Source organism: Aptenodytes patagonicus, chromosome 2 (assembly GCF_965638725.1).
Source record: "Aptenodytes patagonicus chromosome 2, bAptPat1.pri.cur, whole genome shotgun sequence".
Classification (NCBI taxonomy): Eukaryota; Metazoa; Chordata; class Aves; order Sphenisciformes; family Spheniscidae; genus Aptenodytes; species Aptenodytes patagonicus.
Genome location: NC_134950.1, coordinates 107211190 through 107235594, shown reverse-complemented (window position 1 = coordinate 107235594; position 24405 = coordinate 107211190). Strand labels below are relative to the sequence as shown.

At 41.3% G+C, this 24405-nt stretch overlaps 1 protein-coding gene across 1 annotated transcript in view; it reads right to left on the bottom strand.

The window, feature by feature from the left end:
* The window catches only part of TPPP (tubulin polymerization promoting protein), a 114910-nt gene extending 91070 nt beyond the window's left edge, over positions 1-23840 (bottom strand). The window contains exons 1-2 of the mRNA XM_076330699.1: positions 23812-23840; positions 23445-23506 (exon numbers count right to left, since the gene is read on the bottom strand). The gene's annotated coding sequence lies outside the window, so the exon portion shown is untranslated. The remainder of the gene's footprint in view (positions 1-23444; positions 23507-23811) is intronic.
* Between the last annotated feature and the right edge of the window lie 565 nt (positions 23841-24405).

The window sequence follows — 24405 nt, the reverse complement described above, 5'->3', positions numbered from 1 at the left end:
CACTGTGCTGCCTCTGGTGACCTACATTCTCAAATGCTTCAGGGAGAGGTGGGGAAGTCAAAATGAAAGATAAAAACTTTACCAAGACTGCCCACAGAACAGAAGCAGCCCTTCAGGTACTTGCAGCAATTAGCTGCTAGAATCTGAGAAGCTGGGTACTTTTTTGTTCAGTTTAGCTTAAATTACTTTGTGTCAGCAGGTATGAAAACAGATGAACCATTTCTTAAACTCACCCATTTGTTCATCTCAAATGTCGCTGACTGCCCCGGCACTAAATTCCACAACTATTTTCTTTGTGTAAAAGTAACAATTCCTTTACTGTGTCATTTTATAACAAACCACTGTTGACAAGTGTTCATTGATTAGGAAATGAAGTGATAAGAGATGTAGATTTTTGTTAAAACTAAGTGATTGTTATCCAAGCAGCTACCACATGTCATCTTTTTTCTTGGCTAGAGACAATAATATAAGCCTATCCAACAGTCTTAGTTGTGATACTTTCTTCTTCTAGTGGTGTTAAGACAAACAGCTTTGTCAGAGCTCATCCCATCAGCGTGAATATACACTGGTACTGCATGTGGACTTACTGTAATTCAGCCTAGAATCAACACGTGAAGTTCTAGCCCAACTAAAACTAAGAGTTTTACCATTAACATAAAAGGACTTAGCATTTCATTTGCAATTCCCTTACTTTCTCACGTACAGTTACTAAACAGAGCCATAGAAAAGTCAGTATCAAAACAAAACAAAACAGAATCTGTTCTGTACTGCTTAGCGAGCATGTGGTTCAACATGACAAGAAGCAAAGGGCCAAATACAATAAAAGTTCTCATATTCTGTGTTGTTATTTGATTTAGGTCTAATGTCATATTTTGCCACTTAGTGCTTATTCCTTAGAAGTATTTGAATAGTTGAGTCCCACTCTTAATTTAGGCCTTCATCTATTACAAACAAAAGCCGAGCAACTACAAAATGAAAAGCAGTCAACTAGACTAAAATCAGAGTATTTTCTGGTCAATAATGAGAGCTAATACAAGAATCCTTTTCGCTACCCAATGGAGGTGAAGACTGTTCTTTTCACACTAAAAGGCACAAACATACTCTCTGTCAAATTTTGCTGAAGCTGATCAAGATATCCTTGTCTTCAGGTGTTTAGGTTAGAATTCTTCCACTTTTATCACCACTGTAACAGGATGTCCAAGCAGAGTATTCGTCCACATCTCAAACAGCCAGTTTCATACTGTCATGTGTCAGAGTACTGCTACAGGTAAGTTACTGTGTGTCAGACTATGAATGGGAATACCTGAGACATGGAAACATGCTCTGCTGCTTCTGCTCTAGGAGTGTAAAACTCCTGCAGTAAACAAGAGCAGATAGGTATAAGGAGGAAAAGAAGTCAGGCATTAAACTGAGGTTTAATCAGGCATGAATTGCTAGAGGACATTCAGAGACTCAAGTCTGGAGCTTTGCTTTGTCTTTGCTCTTTCCCTCTCTCTGTTTTTTGGGGTTTTTTTTTTTGGTGCACATGGAGCAGCCATACGAGTCATGTCTGACAAACAACAAGGCTACACTGTTTGCATTACCAGACCCCAGCATGGGATTGGGCTTTTCCTAGAACAGTCTCAGATCACATTTTAATGTTCATGGTTAAATGATCACTAAAATCACGTCAGCTGAGTTACCCAGAGCAAACAGTACATAGCTTGTCAGCTCTGTGCTTTTATGTGGGATATATATACTATTTAGGAGAAGAACAATAACTAGTGCTCTGATTGCATCACAGAGATGCAGAGGGATAATACTTGATGTGCTGGGGGGCGGGGGGGGGGAACCACAACAAAAAAAAAAACCCTTTAGTACTAAATTATCAAACAAAAAAAAGTTTCAACATTGGAAATCTGTTTGATATGCTCCCACACTCTTTTATTACAGCAGCAGAACTTCTAATGTGAGCCAGAAAAATGAGTTTGTCTCATAAGGCAGAGAGATGTGAGAATAAATGGGATCAGAGGGGCAACTTCTTCAGGTTTCTAAGGACATCAAAGTCCTTGTGGCAGTTGACTGCAATGTACTCAAAGCTGTGTTTTAGCAGCTACCATCTCAACCGAGCTATATAGCTCAGTTTCAAAAGCTCTGGCTCTGTGAATTGTTACATTTCCCTGTAAGCCAATGATTCATAAATTATTGGCTTAAAATAATATTACCTTGGTAATTATTAGGAACAAGTGGAAAATATTTTTTAAAAGCACTATCAGTCTACCAGTTGGATAATGCAAAAAAAGTGCTAAGCAAAAAACCAAAATTAAATACAAGGGTTAAAAAAAGAAGCATCATGCATTATAGAGAGAAATCTCTGTGAAAAATATTTGGCAAAGTTTTTCAGTGTGCAACACAGACTACTTTCTTTCCAACAAAATAAGTCAGCAATAAAGCCACTAAATTTTGCACTGGCATTCTTTATATATTGAACTACACCCAGAAGCATCTAAAAAAATTCAAGTTACATAATGACTGTCTCAGAACACTTCCGCAAGTTATTCATGTCCAGAATAGTTTTTTGTATAATAAATCAGAGCACTGAGTTTCATGGCCACCAGTCTGATAATCCACTCTCATGCTGCTTCTGATGGCAAGAGGGAAAGATGGGGTACATTGATTGATGCAGCTCTGTATTTTAGATTTTAGTGGTTTTTAATTTAAAAGAGATCTAGTTTCACAAATAGGTATCTTTTCAAGTAAAACTTTTCAGAGGCTAAACTCATTATCTCATATCTTTTTGAGTTGATGGGAAGAAAAGCACTGAGTGAAAGAGACAGAATTTCACACTGTGCTTCCTGAAGCAGCATACAAACATAGTATTGCAGAGAAACAGAAACATCAAGAATGGTATGAATCAAGCGTGAATGGAAATGTATAAGTGTGAAAGCAAAGGGGAAAAACAAACTGCAAGTGCTGATAACACCTAGATCAGCTGGTGTATTGATTCTGACTGGAATACCACTGTACGTGGAGGAGCTCGTCATCCACATCGCAGCTTGCGTGAGCAGGCGTGGGCCTGCGCTGCACATCCAGCATGGCCTTCAGGCTGTGCTGTGCTGCATGTGTCCCATGGCTGCAGGGTCACCTCAGCCAGCTGGTTGCAGCCAAGGAGCCTGCAGGCAGCTCCCGCTTGGCACAACCCACTGCGCACCTGCGCATCCTTGCCCTTGTCTAGCAGTGCAGCCAGAAGTTCTCACGTCAACAATCTTTAGGAGTAGAGTTGTTTTCTTGTGAGAAAATTATTTAGTATTCAAAGGACCAAAAAGGAGGAACTTCTCTCCACAGATGGTATCTGTACAGTGTACTGTGGCAAAATCCATCCAGGGTCCATCTGATGCTGCATGCATGTGTGCTGCTCAGCATCTGAAGGGACAAAAGGTTTACTCGCTATCTATATTCCTCTTTTTATTCTGTCTTATTTATTCTGTCTTATTAAAGCAGCTATTTTATTAAGCCATTTTTTGTCAGGCCTTTCTTATCAAGCTGCAGAAAGAGCCCTGCACTGTATCTCTCACTTCACCCACACCCCATACCCTGGTGCAGAACAGCAGGTTGGCACAATCTCAGCACATAAACATGCAGCTTACTGAGATACCTAGTTTAGGGAAACAAAGGACAGACTATTTTCAGAGAAGTAGGCAAAAGGATGGTTAGTAAATTAATGATGTTGCCTAATCACTCTCAGAGGTAGGACATGATGAAAAAGCAAAAGATGACAATCACTGTGAACTTACAAAGGTACAAAAGGTAAGCCCAGAGAACCAGGATGTGGTTACTGATCAAGAATAATCCAGGAGGTGTGATGAGGACTTAGTAAACAGTGCTTCTTGTTCTGTCACCTGAAGTAATCCTGGCCAGACCACTCGGATACACACACCTTGGTGCTTCTGAATATGTGAGTATGAAAGAACAGGTCTGAAAGAATGGGTGACATGTAAGAGAGTGAGCGTAAGTGAGATGAGCTTTAAAATAAAAATCACCATCCCTTCCTCTATGGTCTTGCATAGAGTTTTCTTACATTAGATGCCACATCAATTAGTCCTGCACTGAACTTCACTAATTTAGATGTAAGAGTCTATAATAAAAAGTAGCATATATCCCCAGTGAGGTGTCTGCACCCTTTCCTGGTCTGGTTTAACATAGGAGAACAGTCTAACTGTGCTATACATGGGGGAGTGTCACAGTTAAAAAAAACAGTTTCAAGTTGTGGAATTTTATCTAATGTAGTTAACTGGCAATTAACAAAGTTAATTATTGATTCCAATATTGAGAAATAATGACAAACAAACAAACACTCAGTGAAAACACCTCAGCTTCCCTCCAGACACCTTTCCCCACCCTGCTTCTGGTCTGCAGTCTCCTTGCTGCAAGTTACATTCACTCCCATTGGTGAGGACGGTCGGTGCAGGAGGCTGGGGTCAGCGCATTGTTGTTCCTTTTCTTCTGCTGCTACTTGTTTCTTACTCAGCTGCTCCGGCATGGTCTCCTCCACTGGCCACAGGACCTTTGGAGTCATACCTCCCCCTGGGTCTCCCCTCTGTCTCTTATCAGTGGCTCTTTGCTCCAGGCCTTTTTTGGGTGGCTCTTTGCTCTAGCCCCTGCTCAGAGAGCTACGTGCTTTAGCACTGCCCTCGCATCTTTCCTTGTGCACCCATTTTGTCTAGTCCTGTTTTGTCCCTCTCCACTCCCATGTGTCTCTCTTTTTCTTCAGCATCCCTCCTGCTTGGCCTCTCTCTCCTATGTCTCCTAGTGGTTACCACCCTTTCTTAAATATGGTTCTGCAGAGGTACCATAAACTGGCTTCTTGTCTGCTGCTGAGCAGCTGTGACCAGCACAGGGCCATACCTGACCTCCTCCTACATGGGGTCACCCCTGCAGCCCTGCCATTACCAAAACATTAACAGTCATGCTCAGTGCAGGGAACCATGTGCAGCCAAGAATATCTGAACAGTCAAATCCAGGTCGTTTCAGTGATGATACTCATGCCAGCCTCCCAGGGTACAGTAATCTGTGCCTGAACATTTCCATACACCCGTAGCTTTCTTTTAGTTGTTCTTGCTTTTTTTTTTTTTTAATTTCCTAGACATCAAAACATATTAAAAGAAGAGGGTAGGTCTTATATTAAAGATACAGAATAAAGAGAGAAAGGAGAAAAATCTATAAAATTATTTCTTTAAGATCATATGACAAAACAAAACATAACATTGTATTTCCTGCTCCATGCCATAACTAGAGGATGTTAAAGGTTGTGTTCCTTAAAGGACCTGGGTATTTGTTTTAACATCTGGGCCTTTGGTTTAACATGCTCATTAACTGAGGCCCCAGAAATGGGAACGCCCATATAAAGCAACACAGCTGGGAGACACAGTCAGTTTAAAGGAGGAAGATATGAAAACTTGGGCACTAACTGAAGAAAAACTGAAAACTAATTGGAAACTAAACATAAGGACATGTATTAGCTATCAGTACACCAAAAACATAGTGGGATTATTGAAAAGGCAAACACATTCTAAAATTGTGTTAAACAGTGTTTTCCAGTAAGACTGGAAAGTATTCATGGCCATTCAGGCTTACCAGTGAAACAAAAGGTGAATTCAAGTAGCACAGAGAGAAAGAAGGGCTACTACAATGTTCAGGTGAATGGGTAACTTCTCTTACAAGAGAATAAATCAAAAAGATGGCTAGGTTTCAATAGACTAACCTGTTGAAACAGCTGTCTGACTGCTTCCCCCTACACAAAAACAGAGATAGAGAAGAGCTCTTTAAGGTGGCACACTGGCAGATCAGATATACATTGATTGTGAAAAAATTTAGGCAGTTGTTAGAAAAAGGTTCCCAACCAGACAGCTGAGACCTGGGCACATCTTTCTGATGGGAGCAGAGAGGATGTGCCCTGCCCACAACAGCATGCCACTGTCTAGAGGCTAGGGGACTCTAATTAATAGAGTTAATTAATTAACTCCTATTAATAGGAGGCTATTAATACAGATGGTATTAAAAGGGCTAGGAGAAGCAGGGCAAACATACATGTGGCTCCACAAGGTTTATTTGGCCTGGTAAGTGCTGTTGCTGAGCACTTGAGCATGCCTGCCTCATGCTTTCAGTGCTCACCGTCCTGGCACTATGCTGGGCTCAGGCTGGCTCTTCACTCTCATGTGGTGCTGTGCCTGACAACATCATGTTCCCACACTGGGAAGACACAGTGCAGACACATCTCAGCACTTCTGCTCTCACTCATACACACTCTTGCACATCTGTTCTCTGCTTTCCCTTCACTTCCTTCTGCAAGGCTACCAAGCCCAGTTCTACTTTTTCAAATTAACTAAAGAAAGTAGCACTGGTAAAGGTCTGCCCTCTTTTGACCCACAGGCCTGTTCTTGTGGGCCCCATATCACAGCACCATACTACACTTCCCTGACATTTCACTACAGCACTGAAATGTAGGGCCCGTGGACAACTGCATGTAACTGCTTGCCCATTAACTGCCATAACAGAGGAAGTGTGCCCACTACTGGCAACACTACTTATCTCCCCTCCCTTCCCTATTCCTATATACTAGGTGATATTATAGACTCACAGAATGGGTGAGGTTGGTAAGGAACTCTGGAGGTCATCTGGTCCAACAGTCCTGCTCAACCAGGGCCACCTACAGCCCGTTGCCTAGGACCACATTCAGATGGCTTTTGAATATCTCCAGGTATGGAGACTCCACAATCCTTTTGGGCAACCTCTGTCAGTGCTCGGTAACCCTCACAGTGAAAAAGTGTTTCCTCATGGTCAGGCAGCACCTCCTGTGTTTCAGTTTGTGCTTCTGGTCTTGTCACTGGGCACCACTGAAAAGAGCCTGGCTCCGTCCTCTTTGCACCCTCCCTTTAGGTATTTATGGGCTTTAACAAGATTCCCCCCTGAGCTTGCTCCGGTCCCTTAATCATCTTTGTGGCCCTTCGCTGGACTCGCTCCAGTGTAGCCCTATATATCAGTCTTCTGGCTGGACACAGTACTCCAGGTGTGGCCTCACCAGTGCTGAGTAGAGGGGAAGGATCACCTCCCTCAACCTGCTGGCAGCACTCCTCCTACTGCAGCCTAGGATGACATTAGCCTTCTTTGTAGCAAGGGCACATCACTGGTTCATGTTCAACTTGGTGTCCACCAGGAGCCCCAGGTCCTTTTCTGCCAAGCTGCTTTCCAGCTGGGTGGTCCCCGGCATGTACTGGTGTGTGGGGTTGTTCCTCGCCAGGTGTGGGACTTTGCACTTTCCTTCACTGAACTTCCCCAGGTTCCTGTCAGCCCATTTCTCCAGCCTGTCCAGGTCCCTCTGGATGGCAGCACGCCCCTCTGGCCTATCACCCATTCCTCCCAGTTTTGTGTCATCTGCAAACTTGCTGAGGGAACACTCTGTCCCATCATCCAGATCATTAATGAAGATGTTAAACAGGACTGGACACAGTATGCACCCCACCCGCCGGGGAGGGTACACTGCTTGATACTGGCCTCCAAATAGCTGTTTTGGATCAGTCTGATTTGGGTACACTGCTGATCACCACCCTCGGGGCCCGGCCATTCAGCCAGTTTTCAATCATCTCACTGTCCACTCATCCAGCCCCTACGGCAACAGCTTGTCTATGAGGCTTTTATGGGAGACAGTCTTACTGAAGAGTTGGTAGACAATATCCACTGCTTGAAGTACTTTCTACTGGAATACAGCAATAAGGATAACATTTAAAAGAAAATATCCCCAAGTATAGCTTTCCTTACCATAAAGGCCACATATATATACACCTTAATCAGAATGTTAAATAGATATAAAATAGGATATTGAAATATTGTGCAGCATCAAATGGAGCAGATAACTGATACAAGAGTGATAAGAATTGCTACTAACTACCAAATGGAATTCTTAAGAATATAAAATTCCAATATTCCATTTCATATACCCAAGCTCATTAGAACAGGTAGGAAAATGAAAAAGGTTTAAAATAAATTTGATCAGATCCCTTGCTCTCTTACATACTAACAAACATTTTGAAAATGAAAAAAGACTTCTGAGCAGCGGTAAAAGAAATTTGGTTTCACTACTGGCTCACTTTGCAATTAATACTAGTCCGTTCATTTCAATTCTATGCATCTTTAAATGGTAACTTTCTCAGAGGTCAGTTGAGAAGTCTGCTAAAAAAGTTACCAATAAAACAAATTAAATTTCCCTTGAGAAACTTTCAATCATAAAATAACTTAGGCTAGAAGGGACTTCTTGAGGTCATCTGTCCCGGTTTCAGCAGGGATAGAGTTAATTTCCTTCCTAGTAGCTGGTACAGTGCTGTGTTTTGGATTTAGGGTGAGAACAATGTTGATAACACACCGATGTTTTAGTTGTTGCTAGGTAATGCTTACACTAGCCAAGGACTTTTCAGCTTCCCATGCTCTACCAACTGAGAAGGCTGGAGGTGCACAAGAAGCTGGGAGGGGGCACAGCCAGGACAGCTGACCCAAACTGGCCAAAGGGATATTCCATACCATGTGACGTCATGCTCAGTATATAAACTGGGGAAAGCTGGGGGGGGGGGCTGCTGCTCAGGGACTGGCTGGGCATCCGTCAGCGGGTGGTGAGCAATTGCACTGTGCATCACTTGCTTTGTGTATTATCATTATTACTATTATTATTACATTATTATTATTGTTATTATTATTTTATTTCAATTATTAAACTGATTTTATCTCAACACATGAGTTTTTCTCACTTCTACTCTTCCAATTCTCTCTCCCATCCCACCGGGGGGGGGGGGGGGAAAGGAGTGAGCGAGCAGCTGTGTGGTGCTCAGTTGCCGACTGAGGTTAAACCACAACAGTCCTTTTTGGCACCCAACGTGGGGCTCAAAGGGTTTGAGATAATAACAGGTTAACCGGAGCGTATTAAGGAATTTATATCTGTTAACAGTTGTGGGTCACAATGTTGGTTCCTCTGTTCTCGATATTGATTTGTCTAATCTGCATCGTGCTCGTTTTTTTGCTGTACATGTTAGAGATTGGTGTTGGTTTTTGCAGTTTGCTGTGGTCTGCAGTGATTGGTGATGTTTCGCTTGGGAGGTTTATTTTTAAAACATTGACCTTGGGCTTAATTTGGTATGTGAGTTTCATACTGAAGCCATTACTGTACTTCGGGTACCACTTCATGGAGACAATTAGCAATTACAGTCCTTCCTCTGAGAGTTTTTTTATGGAGGAAATACAGAATGGCAGGGTCACTACCTTCTATGATGTTTCCTCCTTCATTATAGTAACTTTTCAGTATCTTGAACATCCTTGGGTAGTTAAGATACTTCTATTGGTATCTCTTGGGAATATTGTTTCGGTTTTGTCTAAAGTTAATAAGCAATTTAAGAATATCATCCAGAGATCTGCCCCAAGGCTGGATAGTTATGAGTGGCAGGGTGTGTGGGATAGGATGGGCAAGTACCTAGGCCAGTGGGCACCCCCAGTGTTTTGGAACTTCACCCCTGAGCAAGTGCAGAATCCTGAAAAGTTAGTAGAATATTTGGGAAAAGTATGCTGTTACCCTGGCAACTCCAGAGAGACGCAGATCATTGCAACGTGCTGGGGCCTGGCCCATGCCCACCGAGCCCTGTTCAACACCATTCAGTACCCTCAAAGGGAAGAGAAGGTCTCTGGATCTGACGATAAAATGACAGGCCCCGTGGCCACTCTGACCCCAGTGACAGGCTCTGTGGCTGAACCAAAGAACCAGCCTGTGCCGGTATCAGTCACCCCTGTACACAAGAAGACATTTTGGAAGCGGAAGTCGGCTCGTTTAGTAAGGGAGGAAGAAGCTTCTTCTAAAAGGGAGCCAGAGGAAGAAGTGTACGAGGCAGACTACCCTGGAGAAGGGCCATCATGAGAACAGGAGGAGGAGGGCCGGCAACTGCTCGGGGAGGAAGAAGAGGAAGAATTAATGAAAGAGGCAGTGACCACCTGATCTCTATCCCTGAGTGAGCTGCGAGATATACGAAAAGATTTCAGCCGTCGTCCAGGCGAACACATTGTCACCTGGCTGCTCCGATGCTGGGATAATGGGGCCAGTAGCCTGGAATTAGAAGGTAAAGAAGTCAAGCAGCTGGGATCCCTTTTTAGGGAAGGGGGCATTGACAAAGCGATTGGAAAAGGGACACGAGTCCTCAGCCTTTGGAGGCGATTCTTGTCAAGCGTGAAGGAAAGGTATCCCTTCAAGGAAGATGTCACATGTCACCCAGGCAAGTGGATCACCATGGAGAAGGGTATCCAGTTTCTGGGAGAATTGCTGTGCTGGAGGTGATTTATGGTGACCTGAACAATGAACAGCTATCCAAAGATCCAGATGAAGTCAAGGACACACGACCCATGTGGTGGAAGTTTGTAAGGAGCTCACCATCGTCATATGCCAACTCATTGGCAGTGATGACCTGGAAAGATGGAGAGGGACAAATGGCTAGTCAACTCTGGCAATATGAGGAAAGTCTCTCTTCCTCCCTCGTCTCGGCTGTGGAGAAACTGTCCCGGGAGTTCCAGCAACTCAGAGAGGATAGGTCCTACTCCCCACCTGTACAGACCAGTACCTCGGCTATTAGGAGTCAGCGTTCTTTTGCTCAAGAGAGAGAGTATAAAGGGTATGCACCACGGGGCACCCTGTGGTTTTATCTGTGTGACCACGGAGAGGACATGAGGAAGTGGGATGGAAAACCTACCTCCTCAGCCCTAGGGGCACAGGTACGTGAGTTGCAAGGGAAAACAATCACAGAAAGGGGTTCTTCCAGGAAAATTGCTGCTCCAGTTTCCAGCGGGCAGTTCCCCAGAGAGAGTAGAAGGGCTGATCTTACTCCTGATCTTAATGAAGAAACTTCTGACTCGTACGTACAAGAAATGAGAAACGAGTACTGTGATGAGGATTAGAGGGGCCCTGCCTCCAGCCAGGGGGAGGAAAGGGGCAACCGGGTTTACTGGACTGTGTGGATTCGGTGGCCTGGCACATCAGACCCACAGGAGTATAAGGCTCTAGTGGACACCGGTGCACAGTGTACCCTAATGCCATCAAGCCAAATAGGGGCAGAACCCATCTGTATTTCTGGGGTGACAGGGGGATCCCAACAGCTAACTGTATTGGAAGCCAAAGTAAGTCTAACTGGGAATGAGTGGCAAAAGCACCCCATTGTGACTGGCCCAGATGCTCCGTGCATCCTTGGCATAGACCACCTCAGGAGAGGGTATTTCAAGGACCCAAAAGAGTACCGGTGGGCTTTTGGTATAGCTGCCTTGGAGACGGAGGAAATTAAACAGCTGTCCACCTTACCTGGTCTCTCGGAGGACCCTTCTGTTGTGGGGTTGCTGAGGGTTGAAGACCAACAGGTGCCAATCGCTACCACCACGGTGCACCGGCGGCAATATCGCAGCAACCGAGACTCCCTGATTCCCATCCATAAGCTGATTCATTGACTGGAGAGCCAAGGAGCGATCAGCAAGACTTGCTCTCCCTTTAACAGACCCATATGGCCAGTGCGGAAGTCTAATGGAGAGTGGAGACTAACAGTAGACTATCGTGGCCTAAATGAAGTCACGCCACCGCTGAGTGCTGCTGTGCCAGACGTGTTAGAACTTCAATATGAATTGGAGTCAAAGGCAGCCAAGTGGTATGCCACAATTGATGTCGCTAATGCATTTTTCTCAAACCCTTTGGCAGCAGAGTGCAGGCCACAGTTTGCTTTCACTTGGAGGGGCGTCCAGTACACCTGGAACCGACTGCCCCAGGGGTGGAAACACAGCCCCACCATTTGCCATGGACTGATCCAGACTGTACTGGAACATGGTGAGGCTCCAGAACACCTGCAATACATTGATGACATCATTGTGTGGGGCAACACAGCAGGAGAAGTTTTTGAAAAAGGGAAGAAAATAGTCCAAATCCTGCTGAAGGCTGGTTTTGCCATAAAACAAAGTAAAGTCAAGGGACCTGCACAGGAGATCCAGTTTTTAGGAATAAAATGGCAAGATGGACATCATCAGATCCCAACAGATGTGATCAACAAAATAACAGCTATGTCTCCACCAACTAGCAAAAAGGAAACACAAGCTTTCTTAGGTGTTGTGGGTTTTTGGAGAATGCATATTCCAAATTACAGTCTGATTGTAAACCCTCTCTATCAAGTGACCTGAAAGAAGAACAATTTCAAATGGGGCCCTGAGCAATGACAAGCTTTTGAACAAATTAAAGAGGAGATAGTTCATGCAGTAGCCCTTGGGCTAGTCTGGGCAGGACAAGATGTTCCTGAGGTCATCTCATTCCACACTTACAGCAAAAGCAGGGCTAAGCTAGGTGCTCAGGGTTTTATTCAGTCAAGTTCTCTGCTATCTCCAAAGACAGACCTCCCCGTGGAACCTGTTGCAGGGCTTAGCTACTCTCACTCTTCCTAATTTGTCTGGGAAACAAATCAGTTTGGAAGGTTGTCTATACAGCTTTATATTCAGGACCTGGAATGCAAAAGTGCACATTCCTAGAACTTAAACAAACCTAACCACAAACACAGGAAGTCAAAACATTCTTAAAGCTTTGTATTCAGACTGGGAGTCCACCAGATAGATTACTGAAATAAAAAATGACACTTATAAAGTTAAATATAATTACAACTAGTACTTTGTCAAACAATGAAAAACTTTAAAGGAAGGTCAGGATGAAATTTCACTTATGGAGAACCCTAAACAGTGATCAAAAGACAGCAGTGATGCCTACACCATTCCCTGCTGGCCAGGAGTACACGCCTGGCAATTCTAGCGAACAGGACTAGATGGGAAATCCCAGGCAATTCTTGCATGACACCACCCACAGTGCCTTCACAGTTCTGCTTGAACAAGGAACCTAAATGTCTTATTTGAACCACTTCAAATTTACTTCTTTTTTAAATGCATAAAACCCCCGTGATAGCAACAAGGAAGAACTGCATTTACATGAGGCCAGAGCCTGCCTGGTGTGTATGACCAAATTCACTCTCTCATCTCATCTACTACTGAATTTCATTCCTGCTATAGCCAGTCAGCCTCCCCACCACCTCCCACCAGTTGCCTCCTTTGGATTGAATGGGAATACAGTAGGATACAAAACAGCGCCATAGCTTTGGGCTGAACTTCAGAGGGAAATCAAATCTGCAGTCAGCACACCAAGGCCATGGAGTACAAGAAATCATGGCCTGAAATGAGAATAGAAAATGTAATGGACATTAGCATTTCTTCAAGAGCTTTTTAGCTTCATGGGAGAACACAGAATGGCTAAGAGCTCCGTTCTTGAAAACACTGCTTCCAAATGCAATGTTATCTGACTGTAGAAAAATCTATGCTACTTTCTCCTAGGAGGTTATATTTAGCTAATCAAATAAAAGGTAAAAATATACATTCAAAGCTTAGCAATAAAGTTGAAAGCTGTTTTACAGACGAATCAGCAAAATGCAAAGCACAACCTGGGCATTTCTCATAGGAGCTTGATTTCCACAACTGTTTCACTTTTAAAGTCACAAGGAATCTATTTACGGATATTGTGTTAAAAGTTGCTGCATTATTTGTAGAGGAATTAAATCATTTCTAGCACAGTTTCTCAGTTGCTCACCCACACTAAAATTATTCACACGACTAAGCTTATAAATAAAGTAAAATGAAGTTTTAGGTGAGAACAGACAAGGTTACAGGGCCTGTCCTTGAACCAGTGCCAAAGTGCACTTCAAATTGGAAGTGGAATTCTCTCTTTAAATGTTTTTGTACTAACTGGAAAGAAAAAGCCATGGTCCCACTCATACTAGGTGTACAGGCCAGAGCCCCTCAGCAGCCTGACAGGCAGGCAAATCCTCTGTCTCAAAGGAATGCTGTGGTCAACTGTTCATTTTTTCCCTTTGACCCAACTTAGAAGTGATTCGAAAGCACATTATGTCATACTGTAAAGCTGCTGTTCCAACAAACTGTTTGGCTGCCAGTCTGTGACAGCCTGAGTCCTTCCCAAAGGCAACAAAGCAGAGAATATAATCTGCTTCATCATGCCCTCAGCATACTAATGTTCAGTAAGAAAATAAACATACAAATGCATGTTTTATTACTTCCCCACAGAACTCATTTTAAGCTAAAATATTGAAAAAAAACCCCAAACCCACAAAGACAACACTGACTGCAAAAAGAAGGCAACACTTTTCTCCCACATAATGATTTGAAGGGGGTTGACAGAGCTCAATGAAGTTTTTCTCTCATTTCTAAGAAAAAGAATGTGCAGCATGGCACAGATTCATGACACTCCTGTCAAAGGAGTGTGAGCACAGATTTTAAGTAAAAAGGGGAGGTGGGGAAGGGAAGAAGTATCTCACATGCAGAAAAAAATTGAGTGTGCTTTTGCACAAAGATATTTCTTCAGTTAAGCCCACTTCAGGGCTTCAGAAGCTTGTACATGATTTATACAGTTCCTTATAGAGCATCCCTTTATCAGTGGATGTTAATAACGAAGTAGTTCTTACAGAAGTCTGCTTGCTCTTCCCAACCAGCCATAGAAGGTTGGCCATGAATGTGTCTGGAAAATCCTTAAAAAAAAGGCAGCGGGTAGGGGGTAGGAGAAAAGAAAGTGAATTTCCATTTTCAGGATTGCCAGATTTTCACCTCAAGAAAACAGCAAAATTAATACGATACGCTCACTTTTCAACCTGGTACAAATTTTCACCTTGTTTAATTGGATAAATGTTGGTGTGAAATAAGTCCCGTCCCACTTCTTCCCCTTTAAAATACAGATAGCTAAAGCTTTGGACATCATTTGAAGAAAGATGTCTTGCTTTTTTACATGCTATTTTAGAGCTGTGAATTTGTTCCAAGATGAAGTACGCAGGCCCTGTTTTATCATTTTTTTGTTAGAAGTTAGAAAAAACATCAGGACAAGCTTCCCCTAGGAGGGGTTGTGTAGCCCTGGAACAGGTTGCCAGAGAGGTTTGATCTCTCCAGCCCTGGAAGTTTTCAAGAATCAGCTAGGCAAAGCTGCAGCTGACCAAGGTGGTCAGACTAGTTAACCTCCAGAGATCCAGTATTTCTATGACCCTTTGTAAACAGAAAAAGGTTACAAACAACAATGAAACAAGGAAGAAAATTACGGTACAGGCATGGGAAGAGAAAATCCAACTGACAAACCAGGGAATTTCACAGAACTCTCAAGTTGGCACCCATGAGCCTCCAGGAACAGATATGGATTCTCTCACTTCTAGGGTTTAGTTAGTTTGACAAACAAATTCCTGATAAGACTAAGAACTGGTAATGTCAACTATTTTTAGCCACATCTGTACAGACGGGAGCTCTTTTGGAACTGGACTTGGTAACTTAACACCTCTGTTACCACACAATTTGACACAGGACTCCTCGAAAGGAATTGGACCATTTTAAAGTTAAGGATTCTAAGGAAACTATAGAAACTTAAATCTTCAGTACCCTTCTTGCAGAACTGCTTGGTTTCTGATGGTGGTTCTTTCAAACTCTACTTTTTTAGAAGAGTGTTTTTTAAAAAGTCATGAATACTGGAACATTAGGAGTGGTTAGAGCATCTTTTGGGTAGAATACTCTATTTGGTATTCCTTGATACTCTTCGATTAATTCCTGTCAAACCAGACAATGATTCTCCTGGACTAATATTCTGCCTCCTTAGCACTGGTCATTTACATTTTAAATTTACCTTCATATTGCAATATGGTTATAATTTATATACAGCTAAGTGAATGTTTGAAGCTCATTTACAGACATTTTATGTTTATCTAAAACAGAAGACTGGTAAGTTACTGATAGCAGTGGAAGTTGGACCCTGTACTTGTCCATTAAACAGCTTTTCTTTCAAGTCCCTACTGAAATGTGGACCATGCTGTTTGGTCATTCATATGCAGGTCACATCATGACTCTAGCCTGTAATTCTTGTAATTCTTTTTTTCAAATAGTTTAGTTGCCTAGGCAAATGGAATAGATAAATGAATAAGGATCAATGGTGCTCTCTAACTGAAATGTGCTCAGTATGACAGATTCACAACCACAAAGTTTATTAACAGTTTTGTACTAGCTGCCGTATAAAGGAGCAGCTTAGCTACCTTAACCCAAGTGAAGAAAGTCACTTCCTGAAAGTAGAGCCAGTTACCAGTTGCATCTTAATTTTTCATTCCTGCCTTCATGCGTGGACATAAGCAGAAAAAGAGAAAGCACAGCCAAGGAGGCATAACAACCAAATGATTCTTAACAGCCATTTCTAGAACACTTACTACTCATGTAAAAACAAGAATAACCCTGAGATTGCTTTATCACAAACCAGGTATTTGGGGCCAATATGCCTCCCAGAACAGAGGAGTCATGGCAAGGTAACTGGAAGGTGTTGGTCAGAATCTCCTTTTTAAGATAATATCTTTCAAAGAAGGCTAATTTATTGATGAAAATTCTTTATCTTAATGCCAGTGCATTAATGCAATGAAAAATTAAGAAACACCCTAAAGCATTTTTAATCAAAATATCCTATGTAGCTTATTTTAGAAAGGCCTATTGCATGTATAGCTCTCAGCTTTATAAAAGCCACGGTCTTGGCACTTCAAGATTTCAAGTACTGTGCAGGTGACTACACTGAGTGACTATAACAAGCCAGTGAATTTACAGCTCAGACTAGCAGCAGTTAGATTTCTTCAGGAGTTTAAAGCCCTGTGAGCTGTTCTGGCCCTGACTGCTGGTAGAAAAAGAAAGAAGAGCATGTCAAATACAACTAAGCAGCCACATAGCTTAGAATATAGCCAACAGCTAGATTAACGAGGTCAAGAGAGGATTGATTCAGATCATGAACAAACAAGGTTTACCGTTGAAGACATGGGATCGTAATTACCAAGTAGAGAAAAATAAAAGCCCAAAAGAGCATTTTCGTAACTTGTGAACACTAATAAACTATTTCCATCTTCTCCAACCTCTGCTTTCTTTTCCTCCAGCCACAGGTGTTAGTGTGTGACCTTCTTCCTTTTTGTTGTTGTTGTTTTGTTTTAGTCTTGTTTCAAGCACAGAGCATAGGGATTTTTCAAGAAAAAACTTGCTTGCTTTCTTTGTGCAGCTCCTAGGACACATTTTGACACTAGCTAATCAGTACCAAAGAGATGTTTGAGTTAAATGAGAAGGGGCAGTCTTCTACAATCTACAAGCACAAATGAGGGCAATGAGATGTGTGATCTCGTTATCCAGTGACTACATGGTTAAATGGCTGTTTCTTTTAATGCAAGAAGCAAGCAGCCAGCCTTGTTCTAAAGACTAAAAGCTTCCCTTTCCTGCAAAGATATTGTGCCTATAGCAGCAAGTTATCACATCGAAGGACATGTTTCCCTTAATTAGAGTCAATAAAATGAATGCAAGCAAGGCATGTTTTCATGTCCACCCCTCCAATGAGTCATTCACAAGTTTAACAGTTCATTAATGAAAACCAACATCCTGATGGTTACATTGGCTGCATAAGATTTTTTTCTCTTAGCATTAATTTTCTGAGCCAGTTCTAATCAGATAAGTGATGAGGGTATAGTCTTTAACCTCGTTGTCAAGAAAAGCAAAGATATGCAAACCGTAACCATGGGACAAGGTTATACTCTGTGATATCAAGCACCCTAGCAACTGGGATCTACAAACAGCAGCTGGAAAACACATTCTCCTTATTATTTCACTGAATTATTGTTTTTACACTGAGACTACTGCATTCATTTACAGGGATTTTTCTCCTCCCCTCCCCCATGTAAACAAGTCTCATTACAAAGCTCAAAAGACAAATATTTCAAATATAGATGAACAATTTGGACTTGGAAAGCTGCCCTGTAACGATGCAACAGAACACAAGGCCTTATCTCTGTTGGATAAGGAATGATGTCAACAGTAGCTATGTTAACAAAGAGGTCAATAATGACTAGTAAACATAACCCAAACAATTGAGTAAGTGAAGGGTAAGCCATCAGGGGTTGGTGCAGAAGAGAGGCTAATGCTTTTACAAGGCCTTTAACAAAAAAAATTCTTCATTGCTTTATATTGGGAACACACAAAGCAGGAACAGACAGTTAGCTGGAATCTTTTTTTTAATCATCATAGAGAAATCATCATTCTCTTTACATATATTCCACAGCAATCCACTTCCAGACACTGCTAACCCCAAACACTCAGCAGAAAAGAGGGTCAGACTGGTATCTTGGATGTACAAATATCCCCACCGGCATTTTGTGAGAGACAGTATGTGTGTACACAAGAGAAAATTAGCATTTCTACTGAGCCAGCAAAGAAGGCCAGCTATGCAGAAACACACCATGATCTCAACAGGTCACAATACAGTACAACAATAAACAGTTCATTAAAAGAAAAACCAAAACCTCAAGCAACGTTTTCTTTATTCTCTGATCTCCCTTGAACAATTCTTGAAAAAATTTGTTGGCTCACTAATTTTACTTCATGCTCTTGATAAATAATTCTTCCTTCTAAGCACCTTGCCCATACCTATGGTCCCAGAGGGTACTGGGCAAAGGCTACTTTTAAGAACAATGCTAAGAAAAATGTCAAGGTAAATGCTCCTCATTACTGTTCTGCCTTGCAGACACCATCTGAAGGCTATGAGAACTATTCGTACCAAACAACTGGATCTTCTCTGATGAGCCTCTATTTAAACAAGTATCAATAAATATCGCAACTGAAAATAACACATCTTCATTTTTGGATTTAAGTTTGTCTTCTTTAAGGACTTTACCAATTGTACTGTACAGTACTGTACCTGCCAGGTGCCTTTCCCTATGAACAAGAAATAAACTCTAACAGTTGCCACACAAAGATGTTATGACATCCATGTGATACATACCTTCAAACTGCTGAGCACACCTTAACTCAGCTGTTCAATGGGTGGCTGTAGTTTAAACTTTCCTCTAACTCCTTCGGGAATGATAAAAATCTACATTTCAGTGCCTCCACATTTTTGACAAACCATTCTGCTTTTACCTGGTTGGCAGGCAATATTTCTGAAATGCAAGTAAGTATGCTAAGACAAGAATCCTGAGAATCAGCTAAAACCAAAAACCAGCCTTTAAGACCAATATCTACTCCATCTCAGGATTTTTCACCAAAATTCTGTAAAAGTGCTTATTTGTTTTTTGGTTTGTGGGAAATATGGGTGCTATCAGTTGAACAACAAACAGATGATTCCATGATGTATTTACTTGAGATACTGCCAGAAATCCACACCTTGCACTAACAGATCTGACTCAGGGCACACAGTACTTGGGGCAGGGTGAGTGGGGGGGGCGCAGAATTAAAGAACAAAAAGAAATGCTCGAAAATACCTCACCAAACAAAATTTCATTTTAGATCCAACATTGAAAAGAAAGACATTGGGAATCCCTGTAAAAGTAATTAAAGGAAAAAGTCATTAGGAAAACAAAGAAAGCTACACTGGTTTATTCTGGTGGTGTTTGGTTTTTTTTTTTTAAAAAAAAGGTCTTTCCATTGTAAACTGTGTCCCTGATAGTATCAGCAGATACTACTTGAAGTGCTACAGTTAGCCAATTATCACAGGTGTTTACAACAAATACTTGCATAATTAAACAAACATTGACAGCAGTTTTCAATTCAGTGAATATTCTGGCCACTTAGACCTTGGCAGAAAGCCCTGTCAAAACAGATACAAAGACTACAAAAAGCAGGGCAACACAGAAAGTGCATTTCATGCTTGCAGTCTTAAAGCTATTACATGACATGAGTCATATAATAATGGTGTAAATATCTAAATAGACATCTAAACAGTGAAGAAATTAATTAAGCTCCTGACCCTTATCCAATCAAAACAGCTTGAACTGAGAATGCTCAAAGCAATCTTTCACTGTTTGTAACCTGCTGACAAATTCTTTGCACTGCACCAGTGCACAAAGTGTGCAAGTGACTTCTGTGCTATTTGTTCCTCAAAATAGCATTTAAGTAGGGTTAATCAGGACTTGCAGACCCTTGCAGATCTTACGAGCTTTAGAAAGGCAGTTGAACATCAAGGAATGAAATGTAAAGGAAAGACCCTGCAAACTAACCTGTCACTAAGTTATTCTTAGTTTGGTATCTTCAGATCTTTCTCACTGAAATAACCCCTTGGTCCACCCAGTTCCACTGAGCCAGCAGTTTTTGTCCAGGTCTGTGGCAAAAGTGACTGATGACAGGTAAAATGTTGCAGAACACACTAAAAATTTTAATGCTACAAGATCATTTCATGCAAAGAGTTGGACAGTCAAAGGAGGACAGTGACCACTAACAACTCATGATATTTTAGGGACATTAACACAGCAAACTCAGCTGTTCATTTGGTGATGGTCTGGCTGCAGACAACAGCCTTTAATGTGGGGGACCAAGGTGCAAATCCATTCCCTCATTCCCACAGCAGTTATTTCCCAAGTTAAAGATGCTGGAATGGATCACACATAGGTCCCTATTAAAAACAAGCAAACAAAAACATCTACCTCTAGTCCCACCAATTTTTCATCAGCATGGAAAGAACATCTCCCTTCTTATTCCTATTAAGGCAACAAAGAGCCACATGATCACTCTCTCTGTTTTACACGAGGTTTTAATGAAGCTCACATGAGACTGAAATGGCTCTTCTGGTACTTCAAGTCAAGCAGAGAAACACAGTATGTATCCTCATAACACAGAAAATTAATCTCCTTGGTTCCATCACCATACATATGTGGACTGGAAAAAGTAGGAGGAAAAAAGGCAGACTGAACTACAGGATACTCTCAGAGGTGCCTGATGCCTCCATAAGAATTTTGTATTTGCAAGTTTTCAGTACTTTAACAAACACTCTTCTAAAGTAGTTCACACTTACTAAGGTTTAGGGAACCTTAAGGCTAGGGTTGCTCCCTAGCCAGCCAGGCCTTCCTACTATTCAAATTGTTAATTAATGAAATGCATTAATTTAAAAGTGTATTTGTACCTGCTCAAAGCTCTTACCTATTAGGTGAGAGAGAATGATCAAAGTATACTTTCATTTTAGCATGGGCTAAAATATATTCATTTTAGGTGTGTGTGCACAAACACACACCCACAGTGTACCACAATACCCTCCAGCCAAAAATGGAGAAGAACAAGACAGTTCTTATCTTTGCAGCAACACAGGTTGCAGAAACAAGTTTGGCCACTTCTTTACATAGGCATCTATAATCTGTTGGGGGAACAATGTCCCCCTCCACACAAGTCACATGGAATTTCTAGGTGAACAAAGCAATGCTGAACCAGAATGAAGTCTATAAAAGGAAGGTATAACTACCTTTCCTCTCAGAATTTTGTTAGCACTCCAGAAAATAGCTATACAAGCACTCACTGCAGCTTCAAAGTTAAAAGAACATATCCTGAATGAAAAAGCATTTACAAAATATTATGTTTGTGGTTTCCAGAATTAATAATTTTTCCCACATGAAGATTTTAATATTGAATCAAAGATCTGGTGAGAAGTGAATTCACCTGCTGCTTCAAGTCCATTTGTAGGAAGAACATGCAGAACCTGTTATAATACCACAGATTAAAAATATATGTATTTTTAAATACCATCAAGAAAGTACAGAGCTCAGCATCTAATATGCCAGTGTTTTGATACTGTTTGTATGGAAAGCTTCTCTGTGGTTATTTACTTCTCATTTTAAAATAATTGTTCAATTCTGTATGTCCTGGACTAGGCAAGGTAGGAAAAAAAAACTGTGTAAAGCACACAATTTCTCTTTCAGAAAAAAATAAATAATTCATGAAACATTCCTTCAATTTAACAAAGGAAATTTCAAACAGTTGCCAGTATCTAGGAGCAGAATAAAGAACTAACAAACAAAATGGGTCTTCTCAGATCTTCAGCATGTAATGCAGTAGGAGCAAAATCAAAGATTAGAAAGATTTTGTTTTGTTGGAATACCTTTGTCCTGTATACATATACATATGAAACAGCCACTACAGATTCTAAGCACAGTGTTTTGGAAAATACCTTTGCAACTCAATTGCCTGCCATAGCTCATCAACACCATCTCTTCAATTTTCTGTGGTATAAAGTGATTTCTTTAGGCTGAACGGCCCATGGAGATCTCTCTCATAGGCTAAAGAAGTGTTTCCAGGCTTTGCTGAATTCAGGAACCATCTAAACCTTTTCTGGAAAACCACAAAATTTACCAGCTTTTTTCCTGCAGTGCTGCCGCTGTTTTTTCTACTAAGAATAACATGAAACTTAATCTGAATTTTGAACACGCTTTTCTGAATTTTGTTCCTACTCTCTTTTGCCTGGGTCCAAGAATGCTTTTGTATAGTTTTTACACTTTGCCCTTTTACCCCTGCCCTGCAATTATTTAGACAACCATCTTTCCAAGCATTGCTGCCCACAAGTCCAGTGTTCTGCATCAAGGCAGCCAAGAAGAATATTTATACTTGTGTCAAACCATTTCAGTACTGTAGCTACAGGGGGGAAAAAAAAGCAGCAGACTAGTGTCACTTAATTTAGTGAATGATATGTTTAGCTTCAAATTATCTGAAGACGGATCTTCCTAACATTTCTGCTAATACCCGGGTGATTTTCCATGTTTCTCTTACCCTTTAGAGAGGGTATTTAACTAAAGATATGAGTATAGCTTGACAGTTTCAAACCTGGTTTTTAACACAGAAAATGACTGGACGTTATGTCTACATGTTTCCTTTGCAGCTGTAGACTTCTGGGAATTATTCCTCAAATAATACATAACCCTTCTGAAAGCAAATCTGTTCTTTTCACCAAAATATGGGTATGTCTCACATAAAAGTAAATCAAAATAATTCTCAGTTTATCATAGAACCAGTAACATAAAAAACTGCCCATCCATGATGTCAGTCCTATTACTGTGTCCTCATTTAATTGCCTCCAAACTGGCTTGAGATTTCTCAATGGCACAGGCAAGACTGAATGGAGCTGTTCTAAGGATGAGTGGGATGGGTCCAAATTGCTTCTGCAACAGCAAAAGAAGATGGCCTAACATGAGGCAAACATGTGGCTAAGACCTGGAAGGGTTGGCTTAGTTGTCCTGCTGCTGTCTGGGAGACGAAGAAACTAGGAGAGGTGGCAACAACTTGCTTCTTCCCCACCCTTTCCTTGCCATACTGTATTCCTATGCCCCTGACCTCAGCCATTCTCTCAGCTGCAGGCAAACACCCACTCAGGAGTCCAGGAGTCATTGCTATAAACAAAGCAAGTAGCAGAAACATGACCATGCTCTTGCTGCTAGCTTCTGTCAGTGCTCTCATTTGCAGAGTCTGGAGCAGCCCCTGAGTTGTATGACTTTCACTTCACAATTCTCAATTCACAGTTCTCACACGTCAATAAGATTGGTGAAAATGCTTACGTATGAAATCTGATTGCGTACCGAGTGAGAGGTTTTCATCAGTCAGGACTCACAGTTGGTGCAGATTTCAAAGCCTCCCAGAGCTTTAAAAATAAAAATAAATAAATAAATAAAGTACATACCCCCGAAGACCAGAAGGCTTATCCAAAGAGAGGAGGAATGAAAATAAAGTCAGTAATTTTCATCAGAAGGTATTCAGAGCAGTACAGTGCGTTTTTCTCCAAGAGTAACCTGTTGATGAAGAGTATAATTGTCTCATGCCTTTTTAACATGAGTGACTGCTTTAAATATGTCAAAACAATTTACCCACTAACTTTCTCTGTTGTAAAACTGGAAGTAGTTTTGGTGAGTTAAAAGATTTGAATGCTTTCCCCCCAAATACACTTACCTGCTCTCTCACCCTTAGACAAGAAGCTGAAGCATTCTAGACACTAGAACAAGGAAAGGTTGCTAATTTACTAAGACATGAATGCTGAATGATAACAATCCAGGACGTCATGTCCAGTCTGTAGGAGGCTTTTGTTCTGATTTTTGGATTGCTTCCATGGCAGGAAGTTGCTTCAGTTGTTGCTTTAGAGTTTTCTCAGAATCACGATAGCAACGGAAAACAACCTTAGAGCAATTAAGGTTTCTCATCTTATTAAAAATATTCATTGCTTTATTGTTTTGTGCAATGATCACAAAGTTATTAGGAGATCATGCGCATGTTTTCTACTAGGTTCATTTCAAAATGCTGCATCAGTTTAAGGAAAGAAAATACAGATTGCTTGTTTCTCTATGCTATGTAAGTTTTCCTGTAGCACATAGTTTAAAGCAAAAAAAAAGATAAGCTTCATAACTTCTGTCAAGTGTTGAAAATAATTCTTTTCTTCCTCAAACCTGCTGTAAATCTTATTTACAAAAACGGAGTGCTAGATTCTAGAAAAGATAAAAATAATCACTTCAAAAAAATTCTACCATTCCTATCAGGAAAAACAATGTT